The following is a 23,449-nucleotide window of genomic DNA, read 5'->3' as shown; positions in this document are numbered from 1 at the left end:
TTATCGATATTTTTCTACAATCTAAGTATGACGTGAGGTTTCCAGGCATGAGTTCTACTCACGTGTCAAATAAAGTAAAAAAAGTGATATTGTCTGCAAAAATTAGAAATTGGACACACAGATTTGAGGGTTACGTTTATTTAAGAGTGAATTTCACTAGAGTATAAATACCGATAATGGTGATACTTGAAAAAAAAAAAAAAAAAAAAAAATTGAACTTACAAATTTCTTGATAAGCAAGTGGTCATACTATTTATATCCTACAATGAACTACAGTACATTTGATTCACCTGCCATCATTGAAAAATGTTGAAAACACTTAAGTTCTATGCAATATTTTCTATAAGTATTTTGTTTTGTTCACTTTCTTTTCCATATGAATCGACCTTCATCTGCATATGCATGGATCATGGTGTACCTATGCATGTAGACACATGTGGATACATACATACAGAGATATGCAACTCTGTATATGTATGTGTGTGTGTGTGTGTACAGTGATAGATTCGAGGGTTTCATTTATCTATGAGATGATTTCTTAATTTTATCCGAGTGTAAATACCTATAATGGTGAAACACTTCTCAAATTCTCCGTAATATTTTCTATAAGTATTTCATTTTGTTCACTTTCTTTTTCATATGAATTGACCCTCGCTTGTGTGTGTATACACCTTGGTGTATCTATGCGCGTAGACATGTGTGGGTACATACCCACATATATAAATACATGCATAGATATGCGACTGTGTGTGTGTATGTACAGTGATAGATTCAAGGGTTTTGTTTATGAGTTGATTTCTTAATTTCACCTATAATGGTGATACTTAGAAAAAAAAAGTATAATTCAGTTCAATTGAAAAACATGAGTAAGCAACACTATAATTTGTGAAAAAGCTTATCTGCGTGCAGGGTATGCATTACCTATCTGATGCCCCTTTTTTTTTATTGCCTCTGTGACACTCAACATCTGAAGATCATATTTCACCACCTTATCCAACATCTTCCTGGGTTTGCCTCTTCCACAGGCCCTCTTCACAATTAGAGATTGGCACTTCTTTATGCAGCTGTCCTGAAATTTAAAATCTCATACATGCTTAACTATTGTTTGACCAGAGTTGACTGGTAGTGAAACAAGAATAAAAAAAGTAAAAAGTAAAAAGAAAAAACATACAACAGGCATTTGGAAAAAATAGTTTATTTCCATCATGCATACATTAGAACTTCCTAATGTGTTTCCCTGATGCTCTAACATATTATAAAACAAGTGACATTCAACTGAGTGTTTCTTTTGGGATAGTGAAGCCGTGGAATGTGTAGAATGCCAGTTCACCATTATCCACAAAGGCCCAGTTGATAGGTACTTGATCACTAAGTGACCTGGTAAGCTGGATAAAATCTGCCAAACTTGGAGGTTTGTCATCAAACCTGAAAAAAAAAGCAAAAACATCAGATAGTTGTTAATAATAATTAATTTGTTTTATTGGCCACAAGGGCTAATATCAATTAAAAACATATAAGGACAAAGACAGGACGAAGGTTACAAAAGGTTTTGTCCGAATAGGAAAGTTCGTCTAAACAGAGGAAGAAAACGGAGAAAGATATAATAAATAAATAGATAAATAAATAAGTAGAACTCCCAAAGGGGGAGGCGCTTCGAAAAAGGAAAGGTTACACGTGGAAAAACCCATAAAATCACGGGAGCCTGGTCAGAAAAAATAAGAAAGGGGTATAGAGCCATTTCTCCTTTTACATTACCAAGAACAACAACAATAATAATCCCTTCTACTATAGGCACAAGTCCTGAAATTTTGGGGGAGGGGTAAGTTGATTACATTGACCCCAGTAATCAACTGGTGCTTAATTTATTGACCCTGAAAGGATGAAAGCCGAAGTCGACCCTGGCAGAATTCGAACCCAGAACATAAAGATGAATGAAATGCCACTAAGCATTTTACATGGCATGCTAACAATTCTGCCACCTTGCTGCCTTGTAAATAATAATAATAATAATAATAATAATAATAATAATAATAATAGTAATAATAATAATAATGATAATGATAATAATAATAATGTATGTTTCACACTGTCTGAAATACACATGCACACAAATCTCTCTTCACTTTCTTTTCCTATGTTCTAAATCTTTGAAATGTAAAAGCTAATAAATATAAGGCAGTATCTCCAAGAAAGAGGTAATTCGGTATTATAATGAAAGGTCTAAAAGCATCAGCAGAGAAAGTAAATATTTAGAGAAAAATTTTCAAATCTAAGTCATTAGACAACATTTCTCCCTGAAAGTAAATTTTTGGTAGGCCCTCTAATGTTAGCATCCATTCGTAAGTTTAGATTTAAACTGACAGAAAATGGACTGACCTGCCCATTTCCATTGATCTCAAACCAAAAACAAGATTTTTCCTCCTTACCAAAGCTATTTTTGTGTCAAAGTTGAAGTGAACAAAAAAGTTGGTGTATTGAATATAAAAGTAATTGGAAATAAAGAGCTTGGATGAAAAATGTGACATAAATAATAGGCTGATAAGTAGGAGGCAACAAAGATGATAGAGATACATGAGGCAGGACGGGGGGGGGGGGGAAGTGGGTAGGTGGCCAAGTGCACAGTAAGTAGATATAGATAACAAAGATTTGGAATGAAGTGAGGGTGGAAATGTCTAAACAAGAACTTTCATAGTCAGTATTGATTAAACTCTGATATTCTTTATTTCTCAGTCCCCACAAACAAGACATCTATGTTTAATGCCCTAGGGGGTTATACTCTAAGCAAGTGGGTGGTCAAAACTTTTATAGGACCACACAAATCATGGATGAGATATGAGCCTATTTGGTCTTTAGATAGACATCATCACACTATTAAAATAATTCAACAATGCCGGGTGGTAAGCTATGTGTTGTTTGAGAGGAGGGGTGATTTGAGAATTGAATTGTTTGAAGAGGTGAATGGGTAGAATCGTGAAACAAGATGGGGTGGGGGAAGAAAGAAAGAAAGAAAAATAGGAAAAAAGGAACAAAACCTGATTATATTTTTTCTCTAGGGTTGAGCACACTTTTGTGGAATGTTCTAAATTCTAGTCCTAAAACCATTTCTATGTTTCATTATAATTTTCTTTTTTTTTTCCTCTCTTTTAAATTTGTCTGTGTTGTTTATTCCAGACACTTAACAAGAACATAAGTGGAATACAAATAAATAAATCAATTGGACAATTGAAAAGTTCACAATCTACAAGCGTAGACAAATGAAAAGAGACAAAAACAATCATTCCATTTTGTTGGCATCTGAAGGTGTCAATGTTAGTATAAGTCATAGTAAGACTGGGTACTCTGGCCAAGAAAAAAAAAGTATTAAGAGATTGATTACATAGTAAAAGCTTAGATCTTTATCAAATGTCAAAACAAATTACATGTTTTAATCATTATAATTTTATTTGTCATAAAAATAAAAATAAATCCCTTATTTTGTGACTTATTCATATCATCACCTCCTATATCTCAATGGCTGTATTAAACATAATTTAAGATCTACTATACTAACTGTCTTAACTGAAGCTTTCATGTAAACACTGTGACTGTCAAGGCCAGTATGACTGAAAGCTATTTAATAAGAGGAATAAACAGCCATTAAACTGCAAAAGGTTTAACATGAGTTATTGAGAAAATTATGATGTCAGAAAATAAACTGATCAGTGAAATTTCAGCCACCTATCCTGCTTTGAAAATATTATGTATTAATAGTCTCTCTATAGCATATTTCATACATGTAAATATAGAAATAGACAGGCACACACACATATGTATAAATGGACTGAAGATTCTCACTCAGGATGAAACTACTAGCATTGTGAGGTTTTGAACCTTCTAATACAACTACATTCAGTTTCTATTGTCATTGTCAGAGGTGGTAGCATTTATTACACTAAGGTACTATATATATATATATATATATATATATATATATATATATATATATATATATATATATATATATATATATATATATATATTTAAAAATTTAAGGAATGGAGAAAACGCATGTTATAACTGCATACTTTATTCCGACACACACACACACACACATATATATTATATATATATATATATATATATATATATATATATATATAATGTGGATCGAAACAGTTTGATTCAAACTCCTTGGTATTCTGAGTTTCAAGCACGATGCTAATCTTTGGCCATTGGAGTTTGAAGAATAGCATCATGCTTGAAACTCAGAGTACCAAGGAGTTCGAATCAAAACTGTTTTGATTCATACATGTAGCTCCCAATAAATGTGTTGAGCGCCCTTCTTTCGTTTGTCTACTCACTCACATATATATATACACACACACACATATATATATATAAAAATGAAATGATTGTTTATTCTTTTGTCATCTCATTTTCTTATCACAGCTCTGTACTTGATTGACGCTTCATTCTGAAGCATATGTATATTGAGTTCTACACCCGGTTGTTAGTCTTGCAATGCCTAAATGAAATATATATATATATATATATATACATCTTGCAGAAGATATAGTGAGGCTCAACAAGACTGAAAGAATAACTACCAGGCTTAAAATGTAAGTGCTGGGAACAATTTATTTGTCTAAAACCCTTCAAATTGGTGCCCCAGCATGGCCACAGTCCAATGACTGAAACAAGATAGAAAATGTCAAATTACTGAATGAAATATTCCAATATACATATGGAATCCTTCAGATTCCATACATATTTTAATGAAATGTCTCTTCGAGCTGTCATCATGCATTTCTCTATTTTTCTGCAACCTTATTGGAATGTCATCTAAGCTGTATAAAACTGCATTGCTTAAGTGTATACATCAGAGTACTTCAGTGCTTGTTTTGATTTACCCTTCTTGCTTGCAAATATATTTATCATTTGTGTAGCTGTAACTAACTTTGACATTGTTCTCATTTAAAAACTTAAAGTATTAGTAGCTGGCTGGCAAGCGTCTTTTGATTTATGCCAGATGCTATATATATATATATATATATATATATATATATATATATATATATATATATATATATATATATATATATATAACTGAAAACAATAACTGCATGTTTTGCAATACTTTAAAATTCAATACCTTGCTTGTCAGCAGAATGACTATTTGTCAATACAGTAGAATTGTCATACTCAAGTATTTCATAAGCAGAAACATCTGAACAAAACAATACCGGACAAATTTTTTTATCATACCTCAAAGAAACAATCCCCCACCCCCCATTTTTTTTTTGTTGCATACTTATCAGAACACATTAGAGACTCTAAAAAATTGCTGAGAGCTCATTGGCTAGGTATTGAAAATTTTCATTGATAGAAATTCAGCATTAAGTTGATCCACTGTAAATACATTATCACAAATAGGTTACAATACTGATCACAAGGAAGCTTCTACATGGTCACTTGACCTGCTGGAAACAGTAGCAAATTTCTCTTAAATCACACTGTCATGTAACAAAAAGGAAGGACACAGTGGACAATATAGTTAGAATGATTTTGACCACAGGTTTGTTCAACCAAGACTAATTTAGAGCTAAACACCACCACCACAACCACCACTATCTCTATTCTTTGGAACTCCAGTGGAAACTGGATTCCATTTTATAACTCTTCTCTTTTGCTCGTTTTAGACACTGGACTGTGACCATAATGGGGCACTGCCATAAGGGATTTCAGTCAAATAAATCAACTCCAATACTTATGTTTTTTTAAAGTATGGTACCAATTCTGTTGGTCTCTTTTGTCAAACCATTAGGTTAAGTGGATGTAAAAAGACCAACATTGGTTGCCAAGTGGCAGGATGTGTGTCTGTGATAAATGCAAAGATTCACACATACATAAATACACACTATCCAATCCATGCCAGCATAGAAAACGGACATTAAAGGATGATGATGATGATCAATATCATCATACAACCTGATTCCAAACACTTAAAAGGTTAACCTGGGGAAATAATAGAAGACATTTACCCAAGGTACCATGCTGCAGAATTGAACCAGAAACCATGTAGTTACAAAGTGAGCTTTGCCAACATGATGAAAGTACTCAGAAATTAGATGGGGTTTATTTGAGTAGGGAATAAATTAAGCACACTCAAATTTTGGCAGAAATATATTTAAGATAATGATTCCTTGATTATAAAATTTCTTTGTACAGATGATTGATTCCATGAGTTTTCCTTGATCTTTGGTAATCTTCAACCTATTGTTTTAAGTTGATTCCTTGTTCTACTCAGAATTAAAAATACAAAATTTTTCATTATTAAATTTTTAAAATTTTTAATTAGAAAAATTAATTTCCCTTTCAGCAAATGCAAGCTTTTGACTATAGTACTTCTTAATATTTTAAGTGAGAAAATTAATGTTATTTTCTTCTGACAAAAAAAAAGAAGCAAAATTTTATTCTAAGCTTTTTTTAATTTAGTAATTAAAAAAATAAACTAAATGACCTGCCAGTGTTTCTATGAAATACAAAATGTATCATAGCAGCTGCATACCTTTGATGCGCATGGCAGCAGAATAATTGTGTGTCACGTACAGTATCATTATGACTGATTGTCTCTCTTAATTCCCCTATTTCTCTTTCTCCTAGTATAGTAGCACAGCTGCTCCTATTACTCTTTCTCTTTGTGCTGTCAACCACCACCTCATGTATATATGAGTCTGCATTATGGACATACATATATGTATATGCAGAGTGACCATCTGCCATCTATTTATTTTGTCCACTCTGCTATCTAATCTCTACTCCATGTTCCCATAGCATGAAAGAAAGACAAAAACCAATGAACAAAAATAGTTATTTGACCTTTTATGTAATATAATGGTACTTAACCTAAGTAGTGGTGGTACTCTTTTGGGGATGCTGAGAGTTCCCATACAGGTTTCATATGGGAAGCATTGGGTGTTAGGAGTGTGTGTGTGTGTGTGTGTGTGTGTGTATGTGTGTGTGTGTGAGAGATGATTTTTCTGAGAAATAAGACATTTAAACCAAGTCCCATCACTATCACTGTCATCATTTCATTGTTCATTCTTCCATGCTTGCATGGGTTGGACAGAATTTATTTTAGGCAAATTTTCTATGGCCAGATGCTCTGTTTGTCACCGACCCCCACTTGTTTCCAAGCAAGGTAGTATATTTCCCCATGATTGTATGATAGTGGCAATTATTCTACAACTTTCATATGATGTCAAGGACAGGATACACACACACACACATGTGATGGGCTTCTTTCAGTTTCTGTCAGCCAAATCCACCCACAAGGCTTGTGTATGTGTGTGTGTGTGTGTGTGTGCATGTGTTTCGGACAAAACCTTTTGTAACCTTCATCGTGTCTTTGTCCTTACATGTTTTTAATTGATATTAGCCTTTGTGGCCAATAAAACGAATTAATTATTATTATTATTTCACATTATTTCACAAAATGCTTAGTGGCATTTCATCTGTCTTTATGTTCTGAGTTGAAATTCTGCTGAGATTGACTTTACCTTTCACCCTTTCGGAGTCGATAAAATAAGAACTAGTCAGCACTGGGGTTGATATAATTGACTAGCCCCTACCACAAAATTACTGGCCTTGTGCCTATAGTAGTAAGGATTATTATTATTATTATTAAGGCAATGAAGCGGCAGAATCGTTAGCATGTTGGATGAAATGCTTAGTGGTATTTCATCTGTCGCTACTTTCTGAGTTCAAATTCTGCTGAGGTCGACTTTGCCTTTCATCCTTTCGGGGTTGATAAATTAAGCACCAGTTACTCACTGGGGTCGATGTAATTGACTTAATCCCTTTGTCTGTCCTTGTTTGTCCCCTCTATGTTTAGCCCCTTGTGGGCAATAAAGAAATAACAACATTAATAACCAACAAGGGTATGTGCATGTGTGTGTGTGTGTGTGTGTGTGCATGAATACATGTGAGTTAGTACCTGTTGTATGCATGAGTGTACATGTATATACACACTTTTGCCATCTGTTATAAATGGTCGGAGCCTGTGAATCATTAGCATGTTGGATGAAATGCTTAGTGGCTCTGTAAGCAGCAGTTTGAACAAGGTTTGAACATATCCGGCCCAGATGTGCCTCCTGTTTTAAGTTCAAACTGAGAAGGTCTCACCTCTCACATCTACCCAACAATGCCATCCTTAAAATAGACAATAACATCATTGTAATCTCAAAGCTATGAGATAATGCATGATTAATTCAAAACAATATGAACGAATAAGCTTCACATTTGGCTGAGTAATTTCGACACTAATGGGTTGGACGATTTGACTGAGGACTGGCAAGCCAGAAGGCTGCACCAGGCTCCAATCTGATCTGGCAGAGTTTCTACAGCTGGATGCCCTTCCTAACGTTAATTTTTAATGTGCAAAACTAGCAGTTGTTATACATGCTGGTCCAACTGCCCCACTCTCTGCCCTCTTCATGCTGCAAAATATTCATCCATGAGAAAGACAGACAAGGCCAATACAATTGAGCAACAAAGATATTGCAGGTTTTGCTGTCAGAATGACAAAGTGACGGAACATATATAACAACGTGTTCTGTCAGGTATGTCAGTTGTCAAGCAGTGGGGGAGGACAAACACAAAGACACACACACACACACACACACACACACACACACTTATAATATATTGTGGGCTTCTGTCAGTTTCCATCTACCAAATCCACAACCAAAGTTTTGATTGGTTCTGACCTACAGTAGAAGACACTTGCCCAAGATGCAACGCAGTAGGACTGAATCCAAAACCATGTGGATGGGAAGCAAGCTTCTTACCATACAGTGATGTTTGCGGCTGTATGTAGACACATAGATATAAATGTATATGTACATATAACCATACCCTCACACATACATTTTTAGATACACTCATAAAAGCATGCACATACATAACTAGACTCTTCCTCACATGTACACACACACACTTATATATGTTGTTATCTGTTTTTTTTTTTTTATGTATGTATGTACATCAGTCTTACTGCCTCTCATTCATGCTATCCATATCTTGTTGAAAAAGCTAAAAAAAGATGCTGAAAGTCATTTCTCAAGCCTGATCACTGAGAGAAGAAGGCATCTATCAGTAAGATGTCAGTAGATGAGGCAACGTAATATATGCGGATATCAGATTTTCTAATGGAAGAAGAGCGCAGTAAATTTATTTAAATTATGTGTCAATGAAGGAACTTGCAGAGGGTGGGATGGAAGGAAGGAAGGAAGGAAGGAAGGAAGCAAGCTAGGAAGGAAAATGGTGGGGACAAAAAAGAAGGATGGCACCATGTTAAAACTCTGAAAAGATAAAACTTAAAAAAAAAAAAAAAAAATAGGAGAAACATTAGCCAAATATCTATGGAGAAGAGGCTATTTAAAGAGTTAGTCTTTCAGAATCTAACTTGCATAATAAAAGTACTTTCAGGAAAGAGACTTATAATGAGTATATACATACATATGGGTTGAAACGTATAAAAGAACATGCGCGCGCGCACACACACACACACACACACACACACACACACACACACACATATGTAGAGACATGTACACATATACTTATACATACACACAAATATGCATATTTTAAATGTATATATATGTGTGTTTAAAAAAATATATATAAAGAAATGAACAGAAATAAGTAAGTAAATAGAGATCTCTACACCACCCCAAATGTGATTAATGGTGAAAAGGGAATATGAAAATTGAAAAGAATTACAGTCACACACACACACACTGAAACATACAAGCATACAAGTCACATATTCATCCATACTCTCATACACACACACACACACACACAAATGCACATGAATAACTAAATGCACACACATGATTTCTACAACCTGATGCCCTTCCTAATGCTAACTACTATACAAAGTGAACTGGGTGCTTTTCACATGGCACTTGCACCAATGAGGTCACCAAGTAACATGCAAAACGCATCACTCAGAACGTTTGGTATTGATGAAAGTGGCTTTATGCAATGTGATGAGAGCTTAAAGTATGACTGAGAGGGTCAGGGGAGTAGCAAACTTAATGCAAATACATCACAAATGGCAGATTAACAGTGGGGATTTCACTAGTGGTATCCCTTATGGACTTAGTGTGTCTGAAAACACAAATATATGAATAGCGGCTGAAAATTGTCCAGTATGTACCCACTAGTGTTGCAATTAGCCACTGGCCGATTAAAAACCTATTATATGCAATAGGAGCAGTATTAGACTAAAAGAGCCATCTGTGTATCATACTTAATGCAAATGCATCATAGAAGGCTAATCAACTACAGTATTTATTTGAAGACGATATCTTCTAGCAGACAAAAGTCATCCAGCAACAGGAGGAGGAGGAAGAGGAGGAGGAAGAGGAGGAGGAGGAGGAGGAAGGAGAATACTAGATGTGCATTTCTTTGTCTTTGAGCTTTGTCAGTAGCATATACTCTGACAACAACATACTAAGACAAAATCTGCTGCCACTGATAAAGGAAAACCTTTGGAGCTATTAGTCACTTTACTTGCAGAAATATTATATTCATAAAACCATCCAGATGACAGAGAAATTGAAAGTCTTAGGGCAGATAAAAATAAAAGTTATGTCATGTTATTTGGGGAGAAAGAAAGTTTCCAAAGTGCATAATGTCAAAGGCATCATTTATTCTCCCAAACATTACCTTGTGTGAACTGTTTATCACCAGGTCATCTCTGATTGAGTAATGAAGTTGCACCGCGACTATCCCATCTTTGTGTCTTTTTCAAACACAGACTGTGTAGCTCTCAGCTACACTTGTAGCAACCTCATGTGTGCTGCTAGAGAGAGTATTGCTTCTTCCCAGCTTTGTTTAACAATTTATTTATTTATTTATGTGTTTCAGCCAAGTGGCTGCGGTCATGCTGGTGCACAATGATTATTTTTTTATTAACTCTAGCTCAGTGCTTCTCAACAAGGGTCCATACAACCCTAGGAGGTCCACATAAGATTTTGTTGTTAAAATTTATGTACAATAAATTAGTTGTACTTCTACAATACACAAAAAACAATTTTTTATATAATTCCTTACCATCATCATCATCATTTAGCATCTGCTTTCCAGATGTTGGCATAGGTTAGATGGTTTAACTGGAACCGGTAAGCTGGAGAGCTGAACCAGGCTCCAGTCTGTTTAGGCTTGGTCTCTATGGCTGGATGTCCTTCCCAATGCCAACCACTACACAGAATGTATAGGGTGCCTTTAATGTGTCACCAGTACAAGTGCCTTTTGCACGTCACCATCATAGGTGGCTTTTATGCGTCACCAGCATGGGTGACTTTTATATGTCACTGGCATCGGTGCCCTTTAAGTGTCACTGGCATGGTGTTAAGTATAAAAATAAAATAGGACTTTTTAAACATCGAATGGCTATGAGGATCTACCTGAGTAAACTAGGAATCAAAGGAGCCCATAAGCAAAAAATGGTTGAGATGCACTGCTTTTGCTGCCTTGAGCATTCTAACATTCTAATCTAGCTCACCTTAATACCATTCAATAACCCCAGTTCCAAGACTGTAACATCTTGAAATCTACCTTGAAATAGTCACAACTGTTTTAGGCAAAAACAAAATATTCTTTATACTTCTCCATTTAAAGAGTGGTTAGGAGTAGCAGCAACAATAGAGCATTGCATTATATGCTGTAAAGCATTTCACTCTTTAGCATTTAATCTGGCTACGTCCACCCAAATATTTTACATGGTTTTGGTTAAAACTGACCAGATCCAATCTCTCACATTGTAGAGAAACATACTTGAAATATTGAAGCTACAAAATAATGTGTGATTAATTCAAAGCAATGTGAATAAATAAGCAATACATTTGACAGAAAAAAAAACAAAAAAAAAACTGAACAATAAAGGGTTAATTGTTCAGTGGTCAAATCTAGCCAGAGCTAAATTTTCTTTTCATCCCATGAAGTTTCATAAATTGACCATTAAATCAAAGCAATTAATTAAATACAATAATGACTCTTTGCCAAAAGAGAGGTGAAAGAAGTTTAATGTTTTGACACACATTTTTGTATGAACAGAAACCTAGCCTGGATACTTTTGAATAGCAACTGCAGTGGAAAGGACATATATATGTACATGGCACTATATGAAAGATAGTAGTTAAAATAAAACCTGGGAGGTGGTCATTCTTTTGGCACTGGTAAATAAAAGGTTAGGTTTCTCAGATGAGATAACATACGATGAACTTATACAGTAAGATGCCGTACATAATGCCGACCTCTCCAACCCCTGGCCAACTCTGTTAAATCAATTATAGCAACGGGTTATAACTTAAAATGTAATTCAATATATTTTTCACAGTTTGAGCTCATCATAACTATGTATCAGTTTAATTACTTACAAAAAAAAAAGGTAAAAGAAAAGAAAAAAAAGAGGAGGTGGACTTAGTACCAAAAATAAAGCTAAAATTCTTTAAATCTTTAAGGCGTAAATATTTTGTTTTTGCAAGCAGAAGGAAGCATTAATGTGACACTGTGTTGTAATATTGGCTGCTTTCATTGATGGCTGTGAGAAAGTCTGCAGACAGCAATTATTAATTTGTCTCGCCCGCAACTAATTATGCCTGAGTGCATTTAATGACACAGTTCACTTGAACTATCACTACCAATGTAAATGAAACTGCACACACATGATTTCTACAACCTGATGCCCTTCCTAATGCTAACTACTATACAAAGTGAACTGGGTGCTTTTCACATGGCACTTGCACCAATGAGGTCACCAAGTAACATGCAAAACGCATCACTCAGAACGTTTGGTATTGATGAAAGTGGCTTTATGCAATGTGATGAGAGCTTAAAGTATGACTGAGAGGGTCAGGGGAGTAGCAAACTTAATGCAAATACATCACAAATGGCAGATTAACAGTGGGGATTTCACTAGTGGTATCCCTTATGGACTTAGTGTGTCTGAAAACACAAATATATGAATAGCGGCTGAAAATTGTCCAGTATGTACCCACTAGTGTTGCAATTAGCCACTGGCCGATTAAAAACCTATTATATGCAATAGGAGCAGTATTAGACTAAAAGAGCCATCTGTGTATCATACTTAATGCAAATGCATCATAGAAGGCTAATCAACTACAGTATTTATTTGAAGACGATATCTTCTAGCAGACAAAAGTCATCCAGCAACAGGAGGAGGAGGAAGAGGAGGAGGAAGAGGAGGAGGAGGAGGAGGAAGGAGAATACTAGATGTGCATTTCTTTGTCTTTGAGCTTTGTCAGTAGCATATACTCTGACAACAACATACTAAGACAAAATCTGCTGCCACTGATAAAGGAAAACCTTTGGAGCTATTAGTCACTTTACTTGCAGAAATATTATATTCATAAAACCATCCAGATGACAGAGAAATTGAAAGTCTTAGGGCAGATAAAAATAAAAGTTATGTCATGTTATTTGGGGAGAAAGAAAGTTTCCAAAGTGCATAATGTCAAAGGCATCATTTATTCTCCCAAACATTACCTTGTGTGAACTGTTTATCACCAGGTCATCTCTGATTGAGTAATGAAGTTGCACCGCGACTATCCCATCTTTGTGTCTTTTTCAAACACAGACTGTGTAGCTCTCAGCTACACTTGTAGCAACCTCATGTGTGCTGCTAGAGAGAGTATTGCTTCTTCCCAGCTTTGTTTAACAATTTATTTATTTATTTATGTGTTTCAGCCAAGTGGCTGCGGTCATGCTGGTGCACAATGATTATTTTTTTATTAACTCTAGCTCAGTGCTTCTCAACAAGGGTCCATACAACCCTAGGAGGTCCACATAAGATTTTGTTGTTAAAATTTATGTACAATAAATTAGTTGTACTTCTACAATACACAAAAAACAATTTTTTATATAATTCCTTACCATCATCATCATCATTTAGCATCTGCTTTCCAGATGTTGGCATAGGTTAGATGGTTTAACTGGAACCGGTAAGCTGGAGAGCTGAACCAGGCTCCAGTCTGTTTAGGCTTGGTCTCTATGGCTGGATGTCCTTCCCAATGCCAACCACTACACAGAATGTATAGGGTGCCTTTAATGTGTCACCAGTACAAGTGCCTTTTGCACGTCACCATCATAGGTGGCTTTTATGCGTCACCAGCATGGGTGACTTTTATATGTCACTGGCATCGGTGCCCTTTAAGTGTCACTGGCATGGTGTTAAGTATAAAAATAAAATAGGACTTTTTAAACATCGAATGGCTATGAGGATCTACCTGAGTAAACTAGGAATCAAAGGAGCCCATAAGCAAAAAATGGTTGAGATGCACTGCTTTTGCTGCCTTGAGCATTCTAACATTCTAATCTAGCTCACCTTAATACCATTCAATAACCCCAGTTCCAAGACTGTAACATCTTGAAATCTACCTTGAAATAGTCACAACTGTTTTAGGCAAAAACAAAATATTCTTTATACTTCTCCATTTAAAGAGTGGTTAGGAGTAGCAGCAACAATAGAGCATTGCATTATATGCTGTAAAGCATTTCACTCTTTAGCATTTAATCTGGCTACGTCCACCCAAATATTTTACATGGTTTTGGTTAAAACTGACCAGATCCAATCTCTCACATTGTAGAGAAACATACTTGAAATATTGAAGCTACAAAATAATGTGTGATTAATTCAAAGCAATGTGAATAAATAAGCAATACATTTGACAGAAAAAAAAACAAAAAAAAAACTGAACAATAAAGGGTTAATTGTTCAGTGGTCAAATCTAGCCAGAGCTAAATTTTCTTTTCATCCCATGAAGTTTCATAAATTGACCATTAAATCAAAGCAATTAATTAAATACAATAATGACTCTTTGCCAAAAGAGAGGTGAAAGAAGTTTAATGTTTTGACACACATTTTTGTATGAACAGAAACCTAGCCTGGATACTTTTGAATAGCAACTGCAGTGGAAAGGACATATATATGTACATGGCACTATATGAAAGATAGTAGTTAAAATAAAACCTGGGAGGTGGTCATTCTTTTGGCACTGGTAAATAAAAGGTTAGGTTTCTCAGATGAGATAACATACGATGAACTTATACAGTAAGATGCCGTACATAATGCCGACCTCTCCAACCCCTGGCCAACTCTGTTAAATCAATTATAGCAACGGGTTATAACTTAAAATGTAATTCAATATATTTTTCACAGTTTGAGCTCATCATAACTATGTATCAGTTTAATTACTTACAAAAAAAAAAGGTAAAAGAAAAGAAAAAAAAGAGGAGGTGGACTTAGTACCAAAAATAAAGCTAAAATTCTTTAAATCTTTAAGGCGTAAATATTTTGTTTTTGCAAGCAGAAGGAAGCATTAATGTGACACTGTGTTGTAATATTGGCTGCTTTCATTGATGGCTGTGAGAAAGTCTGCAGACAGCAATTATTAATTTGTCTCGCCCGCAACTAATTATGCCTGAGTGCATTTAATGACACAGTTCACTTGAACTATCACTACCAATGTAAATGAAACTGGTATCACACAATCTCTTTAATTGAGCTAGTGTTCATCTTGTTTTCAGTAAAATCAAGTGAAATTGGATACACATCTCTGATCCAGCTGACATGTGATTGGAACACTGTTAATACTTTCAAACAAGCTTCCTTGCTTAACACTTACCTTAGTTTTCATTATTTGACTATGATTAAATGTGGTAAATAAATGGTAAGATAATAAAAAAATAAATACATAAAATAAACAAAGTAAAAAATATATCTTTTCAACCATATGATAGTTGTGAATTTACGAATATTGAAATATTGAATGAAGTCTTGTGTTCTATAACTTGAAAACCATTCAAGTGCCAACATGACAGAATGGATAAATTACATTCTGTTCATGCACTCACACAAACACACACAAAGGAATGATGAAGCCTCAATAGCATGATTTACTAGAAATAGTAGCCAAATCACTTGCAGATTACACACTCAACCAATTTAAATAAAGAAGAATATGCTGGACTATATAGTGCTGAGAATATGAAGATAAGTGGATCAAATGTGGAATATTTTTCTTATATCATTGGTTTGCCTGATCAGAGCTGATCTGAGGTTAACCCTTTAGCATTCAGATTACTATATCAAATGTAATGCTTATTTTGATTTAATAGCGCTTGTCTTATAGCTTTGAGATTTGGAAGATGATTCTTTTATTCTCTTATATATATATATATATATATATATATATATATATATATATATATATATATATATATATATATATATTGCCAGATCAGATTGGAGCCTGATGCAGCTGCTGGCTCTCCAGACCTCAGTCAAACCAACCAACCCATGCCAGCATGGAAAACGGACATTAAACAATGATGATGAAATATATATATATATATATATATATATATATATATATATATATATATATATCAATTAGAAAATTTACCCGCTCCCATTTATTGCACTTAGTATAACACTAATGTAGCAATAATTAGGTACCCTCCCAGCAGTATATTGGATAGATACTATCCCTTAGTGGGTTGAATCCTCAACCCCTAACTCACTCGCATTATATATATATATATATATATATATATATATATATATATATATATATATATATATATATGTGTACGTATGTATGTATGTATACATATGCACACATACACACGATGGTGTTCCACACCACACAATTTCCATCTACCAAATCCACTCATAGGTCATTTGTTGACTTGGGGCTATAGTAGAGGACACTTGCCCAGTGGGAGTGAACCTAAAACCATCAGGTTGCAAAGTGAGCTTCTCAACTTCACAGCCATGCCTATGTGTCTATCTGTCTGTATGTTTGTTTCTCTCTCTGTCTCTCCATCTCTCTCTCTCTCTCTCTCTCTGTATATATATATATATATATATATATATGTAAAAGGAAAGACTAAAAGATGAGAACATCAATCACATACATCTCACTCAAGTTTAGAAATATCTATATGGTGGTTGGGTGGAGGAGAAAAAAACAAAACAAACAAAATGGCAGGCTATGTCAGAAAGATGACTATATTGGTAAGAAGAATGCACTGCAATACTTAATAGTAGCAGATGATGTATGAAGAGTGGAATGAGGGCATGTTAGAGCTGATGGTGGAAAGTTGTGGTTGTAGAGCTATTGGTTGCGACAGAGCCAGAAGAGATTTGGTGAAGGAAGAAGTTACATTAGAACTGACAACAGTGCTTGCCAAGGTAGAGCTTTTAGATAAATGGAAACTTGTATAGCAATCAATTCAGATGATGAAGTTGATGAAGGCTGCACAATAAAATATAAAGAAAAGAACTAATATGTATATTTGTGTGTGTGTGTGTTTCAGTTTGTTTAAAACATTTATAATGGAATAATAGCATTATATTAAATATTCATGTGTGATATTGAAAAATGATTTGGAGAAGAGCAAAAAGTGGTGGTGGTGGTGGTAGTGGGGAGTGGGCAGAGAAGCAGAATAAAGAAAAGAATCGTATAGAATCAGAAGTCAAACAATTTATTATTCTCTTCAAATAACTTCCATCTTAATAATTTAACTCCTATAACTAGGCTCTCCACACCCAAATGATTGTATATAACCTGATAGATGAGAAAATAGGTGAATGGATAACAATGGTTGAGGTAGAGAAAAGAAAGATCTGTGTGTGTGGTGTATGTGGTGTGTGTGTGTGTGTGTGTGTGTGTGTGTATATATATATATATATATATATATCAGTGGTGTGCGGTGACTTCCAGGGTTGGGCATGCAATGAATTTCTCCACCCCCAACGGCAATTTTTCAGTAAATAAATTTTCGTATTCCTACAATTTACATAGGGGAGATTCTGAATATGCAATCACCCCCGTATGACCTAGAATAAGCAGGGAATAAAAAATGGCTCTGTAAAGATGAGCCTGAAATAAGTGTATTGTTTGTATTTTTCTCTCTCTTCGAAACGTCAGTACTTTCCCATCCTCACTCTCCCTTAAAAAGTCTAAAAATCATAAGTGAAATGTAATAAAGATGAAATTGGATTCTGTTAATATTTTTGCATATTCGGAATCTCTGTTAAAGGTAGGAATCAGAAAAATTTTTTTCACAAAATTCGTTTTTCAAAGGGGTGCGATTCTGCATTAGCCCCTATACCTATTGGTTGAGCTGAATCAAATTGAAATGATTTAATTAAGAGAACACATTTAGTTACATTATATGGCCATGCTTTAAGATCGTTACGCCCTGGAAGACAAGTCAGGTGTTTTATCATGCTACTTGTCAATTCTGGGAAAATTATCGATACTCAAGCAGACTGTTCTGAGACTTACTGAACTCCGTATATTAAAAGACTATGTCTTACGCACACACATTGAAAATACACTCATATACATGAATACACACACAATGAAAGACAGTGAAAATTCAACATTATAAAAAGCCCCCCAAAACTATTGTGGCAGAAGTCAACATCTCTGAGATTGAAACAAGACATTTATGGCCGTAAATAGACTACACCCAGCAGCACAGAAAGGAAAACCTATGTAGGTTAGGCATGACGAAGAAGTCGAACCGTTTCTCCTGCCAAACAATACTGATGTAAGATGGTCGAACCTTACATTATAACAAACACCAACCAAAACCTGTAATATATGCCCTTTAATATATTAATTTTTTTTTTAAGGTTCTAAAATGTTATTTACCTCATTTATAAATTAATTCAATTCTTCGATCTTCCTGGGCAAATATATCTATCACATTTTCATAGAAATCTTCTCTTTTCATCAATTGTTGTAGTAAATCTTTTTCAATTGACATTAGTGCTAACCCAGACAGTCTTCTATCTCCTGTCGCATTTCTTTGGTATGTTTTGATTCTACTTAATGCAGAAAAGGATCGCTTTACAGAAGCAGTGGTAGACGGAATTGTCAAAATCAACTTGCACAGATTGAAGAGTTCTGGCATAGCTTCAACAAGGTCACTGCTGTAAATGTAACTCATTAAATGACTTAACTTCGCTTTTTAAAATCTTTCATTGAATACGTCACATTGAGCTCACTTTGTAATCGAATTACATCAAAAAATCTGCCTTAAGTGATTTTTAAAGAATGTATAGAGTCCACAGGAAATTGTTTGCAATATTCATCAACTTTGTTGAAATTCAAAAGTTCCATGAATTTAAACTCTTCTAAGGATGAATATCGTGCTTTTATTTGATCAACTACTGTACTGATAATTTTGTTACAATGCATTCTAATAATGTCGTTGAGGCTCAATAGATATATTTTTGGATCTCTGAATTCCGATTCCTGCATCGACTCCATATTTTTCCCCTAATATATCATAATAGATTGAAAAATTATCAAGTTTGTTTTCGAGTACAGTTCTAGTTTTATCTATTTGCTCTTTACAATACACTATGTCATGACTTTTACTCTGGATATTAAATAAGACGTCAGTAAAAGAAAAAATGTCACTGAATACTTCTAACAAAAATAAGAAATCACTGGTTTGACAGACCAGTGAAGATAGAAGCTGTATCTAGATGACTTTCCATTTTTTTGTCATATTTACTGATTAAATATACAAATTCTTTGGTCACCCACCGTTTATAATTAATTGTTTTCCATCGAAGTCTCTTTTCGAAAAACTATTTCTCAAAATATCGTTTATAACACACATTTCACTCATTTGGAAAAAAGTAACACACGTGTAAGCATCTGCGTATATTGTAAGTAAATTAAAAAAAAAAAAAAACGGAAAAATGGCGTTAGTCAAATTAAATATTTTTGTTTTCAGAACACTCCAAAAATATAATAGTGCAAACAGATGTTTTGGATAAAAGATTCAAACTTACCGCCAGGCTGTTCCAAGAATTATGGCTAATTATAGCAGTTCTTGAGAACTGCTCTAGTTCCGTCAGAACCAGCTAACAAAGAGATAGAGAGGTGGGGGTCATGCTATTATCAGAAAGCATTACTTCCTATGATAAATTTGTGGAATCACTGACAGAGAGAGGAAGGGGTACAAAATATATATGCTATGGTCTTAGCATATCTTTTGACAGGTCACTAAGAGAGAGAGAGAGAGAGAGAGAGAGAGAGAGAGTGAGAGAGAGAGAGGGGGAAGGAAGGAAGGACAAACTAACATAGATAGGGAGTTAGGAGTGTCTATATGCTGGATTCTCATTGCATACCCTTCTCAAAGCTTTTACTAGTCACTGAGAGAGGGGAAGGGGAGATCAGTCCTAGCATATCTTTTGACAGGTCACTAAGATAGAGAGATAAAGAGAGGAGAAGGAAGGAAGGACAAACTAACATAGATAGGGAGTTAGGGAGTGTCTATATGCTGGATTCTCAAAGCTTTTACTAGTCACTGAGAGAGGGGAAGGGGAGACAGAATATTTCGAAAACTGGCCGGATTATTTTTTGCAAGAAAGTAACTATTTTATCTAATTTTCCAATTATATAACAGAACATGCGGCGCATAGCTTGCATGGCTGAGACTGCACGCCACTGATATATATATATGAAAGGGTAAAAAAAGACCCTCTTGGGTGATGAATGATCATTGGATTGCACCTAGAAACTCTCCCTCCAAGGTACCAAGTCCAGGCATCACTCATGCATACCAGCCTCCCCTCTCCATGCCACCAATGTTATCCAAGGGAAAGGCTAAGGCCAATACAGGTTGGCACCAATGATGTCGCAACTCATTTCTGCAGCTGAGTGAACTGGAGCAACATGGAATAAAGTGTCTTGCTCAAGAACACAACACACAGCTCTCATGATTGTGAGCCTCATGCTCTAATCACTGAGCCATGCACTTTCTCTTTCTCTCTCTCTCTCACACACACACACAAATGTTCCCCACCATTCCTTTTCTCTTTTTACTTGTTCTCTCCTGTCTTGCGATTACTTGGCAACCATACTAATGCTGGTGGTACAGAAAAGAGCACCTATACATACTGTAAAGTGACTTGTTATGACATTTTGTATCCAAATATGCTCAATGAAAACACAGAGAATGGTGATAAACTATAACCTCAGATCCTTACTACTGGAATATGCAGAGTTCTTTATATTAGATGTATTTGGATGTGAAACATCATAACAAATCATGACCTTAACAAAATATCTAATAGCACTGCTAAGATGGTAGGACACAATATTAACTAAAAAAAATTTAACCCTTTAGCATTCAGATTGCTCTGTCAAATGTAATGCTTATTTATTCACATTCTTTTGAATTAATCTTGCATTATCTCATAGCTTTGAAATTTCAATGGTGTGATTGTTTATGATTATAATAATATTGTAGGGTAAGTGTAAGAGGTTGGATCTGGCAAGTTTCAAAATAAAACAGGTAGATTATTTTAGTTGGATACAGCTGGTTAATATACTTTTTAGTATATTATGTTTGCATAACGAAATATAGTGTCCCTACAAGTTATCAAAATTTCATGTTAATATATATTCCAAACACAAGGTTAATAAGGAAAAGATATTTTATTAAATTTGTCAGTATTTTCAAAATCAATTAAAACAAAGGCAATGTATTTCAATGGAAATATGGTCATGAAAGGGTTAAAGGGTATTAAACAATATTAACAGCATGTGTATCCAATTATTTTCCGAATTAAACTCAAACTTTATTTCAAAGCAGTGATTGGTACAGAATGACCAATTAAATGTTGGAAAAATAAACTTCCCAACCACATAGTTCTGAATTCAGTCCCAATGCATGGCACCTTGGGCAAGTATCTTCTATAGCCTTGGGCCGACCAAAACCTTGTGAGTGGATTTGGTAGACAGAAATTGAAAGAAGACTGTCACACACATGTATGCATTTATGTGTGTGTGTGTCTGTGTTTCTCCCCCACCATCATCATCACCAGTGTTAGTGTGTTTACATCCCTGTAATTTAACACTTTGGTAAAAGAGACCAACAGAATAAGTACTAGGCTTTAAAAAATAAATCCATAGGTCAATTTGTTCTACTAAAAAAACCCTTCAAGGCAGTACTCCAGCATGGCCACAGTCAAATGACTGAAACAAATAAAAGAACAATGGGATCTTGTTAAATTTTTTTCAAACCCACTCCTTTTCTTTTTCATTAATTTGTAGGAAAAACAATGAATGCAATTGTAGGAATGCATACAAAACTACATCAGAAGTATATTGTTTTGAAGATAATCTGGTGAAAATTCAAAAAGGTTGGCAGAAATTTAACCCTTTAGCATTCAGATGTATATTTATTCAAATATAATGTATATTTATTCACATTGTTTTGAAATAATAATGCATTATCTCAAAGCTTCAAGATTTCATTCATTGGCGCAATTGCTTATTTCTAGAATGACATTGTAGGGCAGGTGTGAGAGACCAGATCAGTCCAATTTTAATGTAAAACAGGTAGAAAATTTGAGCTGGATATGGCTGGTTTAGATATTAAAGGGTTAACAAGACCCCCCCCCCAACAATGCAAGCTCTTTCTAACAAAAGCACTGTCCAACTAAAAACAACCATAAAAACAGAACAAATAAATATTAAACTGAGTATGAGGATAATGATGATGGTGGTGGTGGTAATGAGAAAGAGAGAAGAAAGAACTGAAATAAAACATGCCACACACTGATAGAGTTATCAAAATATATACTCAATGCAAATTAACTTGACACCACGCATTAAAAGATCATATGCTAACCTTTCTATTAACTGAACTTACAACAATGAGACCCTTCATTATTATCATCTATCACCAATAGTAAGGCCTGCATTAAGCATGTGTGAGGTGCATGTGTGTGTGTGTGTGTGTGTGTGTGTGTGTGTGTGTGTGTGTGTGTGTGTGTAAAATGACAGCATTGTTGACTGTCCTTATCCTGATTAATTGTTCCCCACAGCATTACTGTAATTTTCATTCCAAGTTATTTTTATTATTGCTATGAGGGAATTGTTTTGATTCTATAGTTAGCTGGGTCAGGGCAAAGCAATTTCATAGAATTATAGGACACCAATATTTCATCATAGCCTTGTTGTTCATTGTGGTTGTTGTGTGACCAACTAGTGGTTACCCTTGATCTGCCACCTTTCCACCCATCCACCCCTCTACTCATCTTTCTTTCTTTCTTTCTTTCTATCTATCTGCCAATTTATCTATGATGATGATAATGATGATACATTTCCTGTCAGAAAAAGCCATAAAGCAAGACACATTCACAAAGTAACACTTGCTTTCTGAACCAAAATACAACTTAAAACCTCAAAGGACTGAAATGGATATCACCAAAAAAGAAAAAAAAAAATGCATAAAGTGAATGATAATTATCAGACTGAACAGAGAGCATGCATAGACAATATGGTGCAAATTGACAGTGACTAGGGTGTGTTTTGGCACAAGGTTGCTAGTAGCT

General features: G+C 34.8%; 1 long non-coding RNA gene across 1 annotated transcript in view; it reads right to left on the bottom strand.

Annotated features, from left to right (window-relative positions):
• Nucleotides 1-1,178: 1,178 nt before the first annotated feature.
• LOC106871309 (uncharacterized) overlaps nt 1,179-23,449 on the bottom strand; it is a 34,697-nt gene continuing 12,426 nt past the window's right edge. Inside the window, exon 2 of the long non-coding RNA XR_016238929.1 lies at nt 1,179-1,425. This is a non-coding gene — a long non-coding RNA (uncharacterized LOC106871309). The remainder of the gene's footprint in view (nt 1,426-23,449) is intronic.

This window comes from Octopus bimaculoides, chromosome 2 (genome assembly GCF_046866305.1).
Source record: "Octopus bimaculoides isolate indiv1 chromosome 2, ASM4686630v1, whole genome shotgun sequence".
NCBI lineage: Eukaryota > Metazoa > Mollusca > Cephalopoda > Octopoda > Octopodidae > Octopus > Octopus bimaculoides.
Note: the sequence above shows the minus strand (reverse complement) of the source record. Positions and strands in the feature narration are given on the sequence as shown.